The sequence below is a fragment of the Mus caroli genome, chromosome 19 (assembly GCF_900094665.2).
Source record: "Mus caroli chromosome 19, CAROLI_EIJ_v1.1, whole genome shotgun sequence".
Lineage (NCBI taxonomy): Eukaryota > Metazoa > Chordata > Mammalia > Rodentia > Muridae > Mus > Mus caroli.
The window spans coordinates 44,131,031-44,140,537 of record NC_034588.1 but is presented as its reverse complement, the minus strand read 5'-3'; the positions used below and the strand labels follow the sequence as shown (position 1 = coordinate 44,140,537).

Here is a 9,507-nt window from a genome sequence, read left to right as displayed (position 1 = left end):
GGGGGGGGGTCACTGCAGGCTGTCTTAAGGATTGTTTTATATATTTTTTTCAGCCTTCAGTTGAGGCTGGTACTGCTTTCAGCTGATGGCAGTCTCTGCCCTGAGACCCTAGCAGGTGATTTTCCAGGTCTGGGTTTTACATGAAACATCCAATTTAACTTTGAGCAGCTACGCCCAAGGTTACAATGTAAGATACACTGGCAACAAAGTAGAAGCCAACAGGACCAAGACCTGCTGTTGGAAGTATGGAAAGGCAGGTCAGGCTACTGTTTGATCTCTTTAAACGGCTTACCCACTGTACACTGTACACATTCTTTAAAACTCCACTAGCACTTGGGAGGCAGAGGCAGGCGGATTTCTGAGTTCGAGGCCAGCCTGGTCTATAAAGTGAGTTCCAGGACAGCCAGAGCTACGCAGAGAAACCCTGTCTCGAAAAACCAAAAAACCAAAAAAACCCAAAAAACAAAAAAACCAAAAACAAACAAACTCCACTGGGGCACAGTTTCCTTGTATTGAAAACAAAATTAAATTCTTTTATGTATACAGGTGTTTTGCTTGCATGTATGTCTGTGCTCCACTTGCATGTAGTACCTACAGAAAGCCAGGAGAGGGTGTAGGATTCCCTGGAGCTAGAATTACAGACAGTTGTGAACGATTGGGTGGGTGCTGAGAATTGAACCAGGGTCCCCTGGAAGAGCTGCCAGTACTTATAACAGCTGAGCCATCTCTCAGGCTCTAGTCCCTCTCTTTTAAAGTGAGGGTAATATAGTGTGTACTTCATAGGGCTGTCAAGAGACTTAAATGACATCACCCCTGGGAAGGACTTAGCTCAGTTCTGGGTACATAGTGAGTGCTCATCAAATATTAGCTAACTGTTGGCGAGACTCTGACAAAGAAAGTTTCTGACCGAGAGGAAGAGAGACTTGGCGTTTTAAGATTGATAATAAAGTGTACTGTGTGGAAAATACAAAAGAAGTCCTGTTCACTTCCCTTGAAATGATCATTTCCCCCCTTTCTGCAGACAGAGTGTTTCCTGGGTCATCTCCACTTCCGTGTGAGAATGAATGGATGATGTGATCCTTGGGGTGGAGAGTGACGTCACCTAGCAGATGGGATCACGCAGAGTTCTAGAAAACAATGAACGGAGTGTGCTATATGTTGTGGCCTTGTGGAGCTGGCCGGGGGCAGATGGCTCATCTGGTGCAACCTTTTACTTAACAGATAAGGGGATGACAGAGAACCAGGTGGGCTAGCTAGTCACAGCACTGGGGCTAACGGACTTCCAGCCTGTGGTGTGGGTGAAGATACCCCATATCTGGTTGAAGTTAACAATGAAGAGAGATACATCGCTACACAGTTTGAGCACTGATATATAATACACTGGTGTCCAATAATTGAAAGAGTCCAGGAGGGCTCTCGGGCAGTTTTTTTTTTCCTATACCCCTTGAATAGTAGATACCCCATCCTGGAAGGGCAAGTGTTGTGAAAGAGGTATTCCGGCATGGTTAGCCGGCAGGACACCTTGTACATATGTGTGGTAAACCCCACACTGGCGAAGCATGTCTCCTTCCATGCCTGCTCCGATGGAGTGCCGAGCCTGTGCTTTGGCAAATCGCAGAGCAGAGTTTTTTTTTTTTTTAATGGATATGCACATTAGCCAGAGCTTGCAGATGAGGGAGGCTTGGAGCCCATGCAGGAGGGATAGCACTGGCTCTAGAACACTGGGGAACACATGAAAAGGTTCTCTCAGGACATCAAGCGGAGGGTGTACACATCCCCACAAGGAGAGGGAGCTAAAGAGGTGGGGGGTGTATTTCTGTGCTTTGGGTCTGTTTATAAAAGGCAGACAAATAGCCTCCATCTTCCATGCTGTTCGTAGTTCAGGCAGCACTCCACTTCCTTCCTCTCTGCCAGCCCCTGCCCTGGGTGGGGCTGGGAAGGGTTAGCAGCTGCTGCTTGGGTCAGCTTCCCTGCTTGGGAGCTGGGCTCCTGTCCTAGCTCTTATGAGCTGTTCCTTGGGAGACCTTAGGTAAACCGGCTTTGGCCTCAGACCCTGTTTCTTTAAGATGGCTCTGCAGATGCCAAATGCAAGCCATAGCCAACTCCGTCGGAGGGCTTGCCGGTGTAAGTTCGAAAGCAGACTTCTTTGCGCTCACAGGTGTGTGTATAGGTGTGTTTGGAGCCATATGGTGGCGGGGAGACGCTTGTTTATCTGAAGCAAAGGAGACATCATGTCTGTTTGGATTTGGGAGGTGTTCTGCTTTCACGGTCATTTCCTTTCCTGAGTGTTTATTTCAGACAAATACCAGTCGTGAATGCTCTGATCCTCCACAGGACTCTAGGGAATGCAAATAAGAGCCAGTGTCAGCAGCTACTTCCATGGTGCCGGATGCTAACAGGCATGCTCTCCGGGGAGCCTGATGCTTCATTTACTGTACTGGCTTTGTGTGTGTGTGTGTGTGTGTGTGTGTGTTGCTCTGATCCTTATTACAGATGGATTGACCAAAGCTTGGTGAAGTTAAAGTTGCTTAGGATTCCACTCAGCTTCAGTGGGATCTAGGTAAATACAGGTTAGTTTACTGCCCAAGGAGAAGCCCAAGACAGGGCTCTTCTCACTTGGTCGGTGAGTGAGTCCAGGCTCAGGCCCGTGTGACGGCGAGAGAGTGGTGACACAGGGTGGCATTTGAGGGCTGTCTTTCTGGAAAGGTTGCTCATCATGTGTCATGAAACTGGGTTTGACTGGTGGACGGAGAGGTTCCTGGGAGAACAGGGTCTGTCTCCAGTGAGTGCTGGAAAGATAAATGCAGGGCAGACCTGTGAGACTAATGCATTCTCCCTGATTTCCATCATCGCAGATTGTGCTTGCGGTCTCAGGAGTTGTGCGTTTAGGAATCGGTTCCAAACCCCTTCATGCCTCTGCTCTTCATTTTTATTTCCTGAGCCTGAGATTATGGTTCCAGCCTCACTGGAGCGAGAAGGGCAGCCTCAGAGTTGGAAAGAGCCTTTTTTTTTTTTTAAGGCCTTGAATCATGGAAGAAGTGAGTGCAGGCAGATTGGGGTTCAAATACCGCCTCTGGCACTCCCAAACAGTACAAGCTTGGATCGCTGACTCCAGGCTCAGCATCCTCACCTGTAACTAGGCAGAGAAGAAGGCCCAGCTGTTGAGGGTCTGATGGGACGGACACTGGGCCGCCTGCCCCATGGAAAGCATACATGACACCAGAGAACAGAGGGCAGCTGTTCAGACCTGGAAGGGGTGCTGGCCTAGTGTTGGGGCCTAGTGTGAGATTGTTAGATTTCTGATAAGCTGAGGAGAGAAAGAATGTGGGCTGGTAGAGAAGTGGGGGGGGGGGTGCTCCAGGTAAGGACAAGGAGGCTCCTAGCTAGGAGATGAGCGTCACACAGAGCAGCCCTGCCTGCTCCCCATCTGCCTGCTTCTGGGAGTGTGACTCTCTTACACACACACACACACACACAAATGGGAACCGTTTCTTCTCTATAGAGGGAAGTGATCTGGTGGTGAATCACAGGGCTGATGAGGTTCCCCGTTCATGGAACAACCAACCACATCCTTCAAGACCGTTGGGACAGGGAGCAGAGCCAGCTGTCCCTCATGGCTCACTCTGTTCAGGGTTGAGTGTGAGGGATATTTTGAGGGGAGAGGGCAAGCCAGGGTTGGAGTCACCGTGTGTGGTGGCAGGCGGAGGGGAAGGGAAGGGAAAAATAAACCTATTTGATGTTAAGTAAGACCGGCTCCAGCTTCAGAAATATGAGCGCCAGCTATTGCGTTTTCCAAAGAGTTATTCTGGGGCCAGCTAAGTTAATGGGCAGTGGGAGCTGTGGATTAGGGGACAGATCCTGGGGAACTTCTGACTTAGGGTTTGCCTGGCCATCCCTGGAAATTGCCTTCTAATTTCCTCATCCTGAGTCACTGAGTCCTTGGCCAGAAAAGCCTAACGGGCAACTCTGTTCTCTTTTGCCTCCTAATTAAAGAAAATAAAACGACTAACGGGGTTATCCGTACAGCAGTCACGCTTACTCGTCATTAGTGCTGAGAATCCAGGAAAGAGATCATGGGCCGGGACAGAACTCCAGGGACAGGAAGGACAAGGGGTGTGTGTGGGAAACGAGGTGGAGATTCTGGCTTTGGAAATAGGTTCTGAGTGAGGGCCAGCGGTGTTCTCTGCCCCGACAATTGCCAAAAATAATGGAAGCTTCCAACAGGGTGGTCAGTGTTTGGACAGGCCTGGTCCCCAGAGTGCGAGCTGCCTCCAGCCTGGTTGGACTGGGGGGACAGGAGCTGTAGGCAAGCAGGTGAATGGAGAGGGTTAGGGGCTTGGACTAGTGGGCAGGCCATTGAGAGGCCTCAGATAACCTCAGGCAAGTCGCCATGGTAGCAGCAGGGACTAAGCCCTGTTATATACACAGGGCTGACCAGAGTCCAGCCAGGACCTTGCAGAGCACAGCAAACGGGTTAGGAACTGACCTGAGGATCTGTGAGGGCCAGACAACGGCAAGTTTTATCCAGGCTTCACGACCCCCGTATGGGGGAGGTGGTTTTGTGCCTATTTTATAGGTGTCGAAATGGAAGTTACACGCCCTTAGGGTGGTTCTGTGGCAGGACTGAGATTCTCACCTCGACCCCTAACAAGTTGGCCAGCTGCCACTTGATTCTCCAGCTGAGATAAGCCAGGGAGAGATGACAAGCCAATCCAGGCAGAGTGTCCTAAGGAGTGAGAGGCACTCCAGTGCTGGGTCACCTGGCCTGTCGTCATCACTCACTGCCACACTGTGCCTTGGTTTCCACATCTGCAAACAGTAGAACAGTGTAGGTAAAAAGAGGACCCAGTTCCAGGGTCCCAGGAGAAATCAGATGAGTTTATCCTGACAAGGGTTCTAGAACAGTGCCTGCAGGTCAGATGTACGAGATTAGAATCTGCCTGACTGGTTCAGTCCCCAAGCAGGAAGACCTCTCCGTGAACTGGAGTTTCCAGGGGAGGCAGGTGGATGGAGAAGGCGGCGGCTTGGGTGGTGGGGCTTGGGTGTGATGAGGGTTGGCTGGGAGAGGAGGAATGGAATGACCAGGAGACAGTCCAGGAGAGAGAAAGTGACGCCCTACAGGAAACATTTACGCGGGACCCAGGATGGACTCACCCACCATGACCGTGGGTGAGAAGGAGAACGGAGCATATAAGGAAGGTCAGGCTCTGAGTGCAAGGTCCTCAGGCGGCAGCCAAAGAGATTCAGTGCGCCAAGCACTGGGGAGGTGGGGACACGGGGCCCTTGGCGTTTGCTAGTGACCTAGTCTAGCTAACGTGAGGATTTTTTTGAGGACAAGATGCCTGTCGCCAACCCTGACAGCCTCATTTTGGTCCCTGAGACTCACATGGAGATGGAGAGAACTGATTTCTGTGTCTATGACTTACACCCGAGTGCATGTACATGTACCCACAAACACACACACTCACACACACAGAGACACAAATACATACATACATACACACACACACACACACACACACACAAATGAAAATTTTAAGAGTGAAACAACACTGGAGGTTGACCTCTGCCCTCCACATACAAGTGCATGTGCATTCATGAACTGAGCAAGCATACAAAGGAAGAGGGAGGGAGGGACAGATGAAGAGAGGGAAGGAGGGAGGGAGGGATAGAGAGAGGGAGGAAGGGAGGGAGGGGAAGAACACCATCTGACTGCAGGGCTGCGGTGGTCAGTGCTAGGGCTTCTAGGTGTGCCTTGGGGGTCTTGAGTTCGCTGGAGCCCAGCCCCTCTAGTTCATAGCCTTTACTCCTAGTGGCCGGACTGCCATTTCAAAGTTGATTGTACCCAGTGGTCTTGGGGAAGCAGGGCTGCAGAGGAGAAGGGGACACTCCCAGGAGCGAGGTGGTGGCTGGTTCAGATCTCAACAGTGCAGGGGTGGGGGTGGGGCAGGGGCAGCAGCATTTCAGAGCAATCCTTTCCACCCGAGCTGTCTGGTGGTGAGACAAAGACAGGGCTTGCCTTCGATTCTGAATAGCTCAATGGGAGACATCCACCCCTCTGGACTCAAAGTTTTATGTACAGTGCTTCATACTATCTCTTCAGTCTTTTGATCCCCTACACTCCTATATCCCAGTACCCTGATTCTTTGGTGGTGATTGTCCTAATAGAAATAACAGCTACTGGTTAGGATACTCCCTTTTCAAAACCATTTAAAACTGCTTCTTTGACAGCTTAGTACACGTATACAAAGTATCATGATCAACCCCCCTCCCCTCCCCCATCCTCCCTCCTTCCCCCCCTCCCTGCCAGTATGTCTCCCTCACCTTCTTGCCCCGTTTTCCTTCCATAACTCAGTGTCTGATGAACCACTTACTCACTGGTGAGTCGATGTGGGGCCATCCATTGGAGCATGGGCAACTTGCCAGGGGCCACACTGAGAACACTGACTCTGTTTCCAGGAGTTACCAACAGTCAATAGCATTTCAGCTAGGGGTGGGGGTGGGGGTGTCTCCTGAGCCCCCTCCCCATCCATGTTGGAATGTCTACTGGTTTGATCTGGTGCAGGTCTTAGTCAGGTAACCCCAACTGTTATGAATTCAGGATTGCCCTGGCCCTGTAACATCCAGAAGGTGTTCTCTCTCTCTCTCTCTCTCTCTCTCTCTCTCTCTCTCTCACACACACACACACACACAGAGCACTCCTCCCTGACTTTTAGCTTAGTATTCTCTCTGCCTTGTCTTCTTCCCATGTTCCCTGAGCGCCGATGATGGTGATAGCCTTGTGTGTAATACTTCATATGTGCCAAAGGATATTCTCCAAACAGCTTCACACTTTATAAAGCTGCTGCCGGCATGCATCCACAGGGTACAGGTGAGAATATCTAACCTCAGAGACTGTAAGCTGCACCAGGTCCCAAGACTCCCAAACGTGCCTTGTCTGTAGATTCTGTTGCTTCCAAGTAGCACATTTCACTCCCAGAAGGACCAGATGGTTGTAGGCCATTCAGTCTGAGGCCTTGGTTGCGTGGCTTTCCACGAACAAGTCACCCTTTTCCCCTTTACAGTCCCCTTGCCTATCTAGAATGGCTGCTGCCCTTTGGACCTGCCTCATAGAGGGATGCATCAGGTATGAAAGGGGCCCCCTCCCCTGGCTTCCCAAGCTGTATCTTCATAAGTTGGTACAGGCAATATTATGGCAGAAAGCTCTTCTGGATGCCTGGGGACTCTCTCAGCAAGGCTCACCTGACCAGCTTCTTCCTGAGAAGGTTCACAGCCAGGGCTGTCCTGGGCACACAGTGGGTCCTCAGTGGAGATCTTCTATGGCACAACCCTTCGACTACTTTTTTATTTCCGTGCCTCCACCCTTACCTGAGGGGGAAGTGACACCCAGGTGGCTGAGTTAGCAGAGAGGAAACAGCTGCGCTTCTGCTCCTCCTCCGGGCTTTCTTTGGCCCCTTCCCTGTCACTTCCCTTTGTCCAGTAAGGAAACCACCCTCCCCAGGCCTGGGCGGAGGTACACGCGGGATGGGGCAGAGTCCTTTCCTCTGTGTGCACTAAGTCAGAGAGGGCCTCTCAACAAGCGCTGGGCTCCCTAAAGTGTGGGTGACCTTCAGATGTGGCAGAAAGTGATCGCTCTTATCAATCCGACCATAACTCCAGGGAGGAAGGGGTGGTGATAATGAGTGCACCTCCTCAGTGGGGTAAGGAACTGAAGGGCTGTGCACTGGGTTGAACCTCTGTCCTTTTATTGTACAGCGCCTGGTAGAGCATCCTCCACTCTCAAGTAATCTACTTAGTTGATGGAGAATTCGGCCTGTCTTACGTCACCGCCATTCACTGCTGCCATTTAGTCTGTGCCAGGCACCTCCAGGCCTCTGATTTATAATCAGAGTTACCTTACGGCCGCAGTTTAGAGAGTGGCAGTCTCATTGTCCGTAAAGGACATATTCGGGCATATTTGTCCCTTCCCCTGGCCTGTGCCTGGTCTCTGTCACCGTATTTCACACACTTGGACTCTCTCCAGGGCTGCCCCAGGGGTCATAGGGACTTCGCAGCCCAATGTGCTGTCCTAAGGAGCCTGCCCCTTGTTGGAAACCCTGCCTCATGGCTTTGCCTACCTAGGGGTTCTGAGTGAATAGGGGCTGTCCCTGTCCTTTGAAGTAGCTCCTTTGTAAACCTTTCAGGGTAGGTCCAGTTCTGATCCAGCTTTAGTCTGTTTCCTGGTGGCTGGAACCCAAAAAGCTATTTTAAGGGACTCGCCTGTGTGGGAGAATTTCTCTGAGTGACAGCAGAGAGGAGGCCTAGCCGCCTGGCACAGGCCTGGCGTGAGGCTCCGAGAGGGGAGCTCTCTCCTGAATTCTACCTCCCAGGCAGGGGCTGATGGGGCACTTTGGCACAGACTGCCTCTTGGAGGGGACACCAGCTCTTACTGGTGAGATTGGGGTATGCAGGGACGGCTGCTGGTTCATCACCAGTGGGTTGGTCCACCGATCCTTCTCACACACAGTTAAAGTCACTCAGAACAATGTTTGAGCTTTGCTTTCAAGCTGGGATTAATTATGTCAATCATTTCTCATTGGCAGCTAGAGCAAAAGAGCTTCGCTTCCCACTGTGCTTTCTGAGGGTCAGACCCTGGAAGTGGGTGCACTGAGACAAGAGGAAGTTTATGGGGGAGCCCTGAAAAGCACAGCCACTGAGCTAGGGGGCTTATGTCCAGGAGACCCTGGCCATCGCTGAAGATAGGGCATCTTTCTTCTTTCCCTGGTGCTTATGTGGTGGAAGTCAAGGCTTAAACCCAGATCTCTGCAGTGACAGAGGAGTGAGTTTTCTGTTGTACACCAGAGAGTTGGTGGACTTCCCTGGACAGTGGGCCCCTATGTGAGAGTGTGCCATCCAACTTCTCTATCCCCTGTCACTAGGCTGGAAGCATCCACAGCAGGGTCAAACCCAGCAGCATGCGGCCTTTCTCATCTCTGCACTCTTGATCTGGTCCTTGTGGATGCTCCCTGGTGTGTTCCCAAGGCCATCTCCTCCCTACTGTGTGGTCTACTGAGTACAGAACAGGGTGGTGTCCTGGTCTCATAGGGAATGGAGTGACGAGAAAAGGGATATCCTGCCGTGGGTGCTCCACGGCTCTTAAGATGTCCCTTCTGGTGGCTTCCCAGGAGGCAGGAGCCTAAAGGACTCATCACATGGACCCCAGACAGAATTCCCAGGGTCATGGATGACGCTGCAGCTCACCTGCCCGCTCTGACCTCTGAGCCCCTGCATTAACACCGTGTGGTTGCAGCTGGCAATTGAGATAAACTTCAAAGTGGTTCAACTTATCTATTGTTCAGAGCCACTTTTGAATCCGGCTGCCAGGGGCAGTCTCTGTCCTTTCTTTCTTTTCTTTTCTTCCTTTCTTTCTTTCTTTTTTTTTTTTTTTTTTGGTTTTTCGAGACAGGGTTTCTCTGTATAGCTCTGGCTATCCTAGAACTCACTTTGTAGACCAGGCTGGCCTCGAAC

At 51.2% G+C, this 9,507-nt stretch overlaps 1 protein-coding gene across 3 annotated transcripts in view; it reads left to right on the top strand.

Moving 5' to 3' along the window:
- Sh3pxd2a (SH3 and PX domains 2A) overlaps window positions 1-9,507 on the top strand; it is a 197,129-nt gene that overhangs the window by 2,161 nt on the left and 185,461 nt on the right. The window lies entirely within an intron of this gene.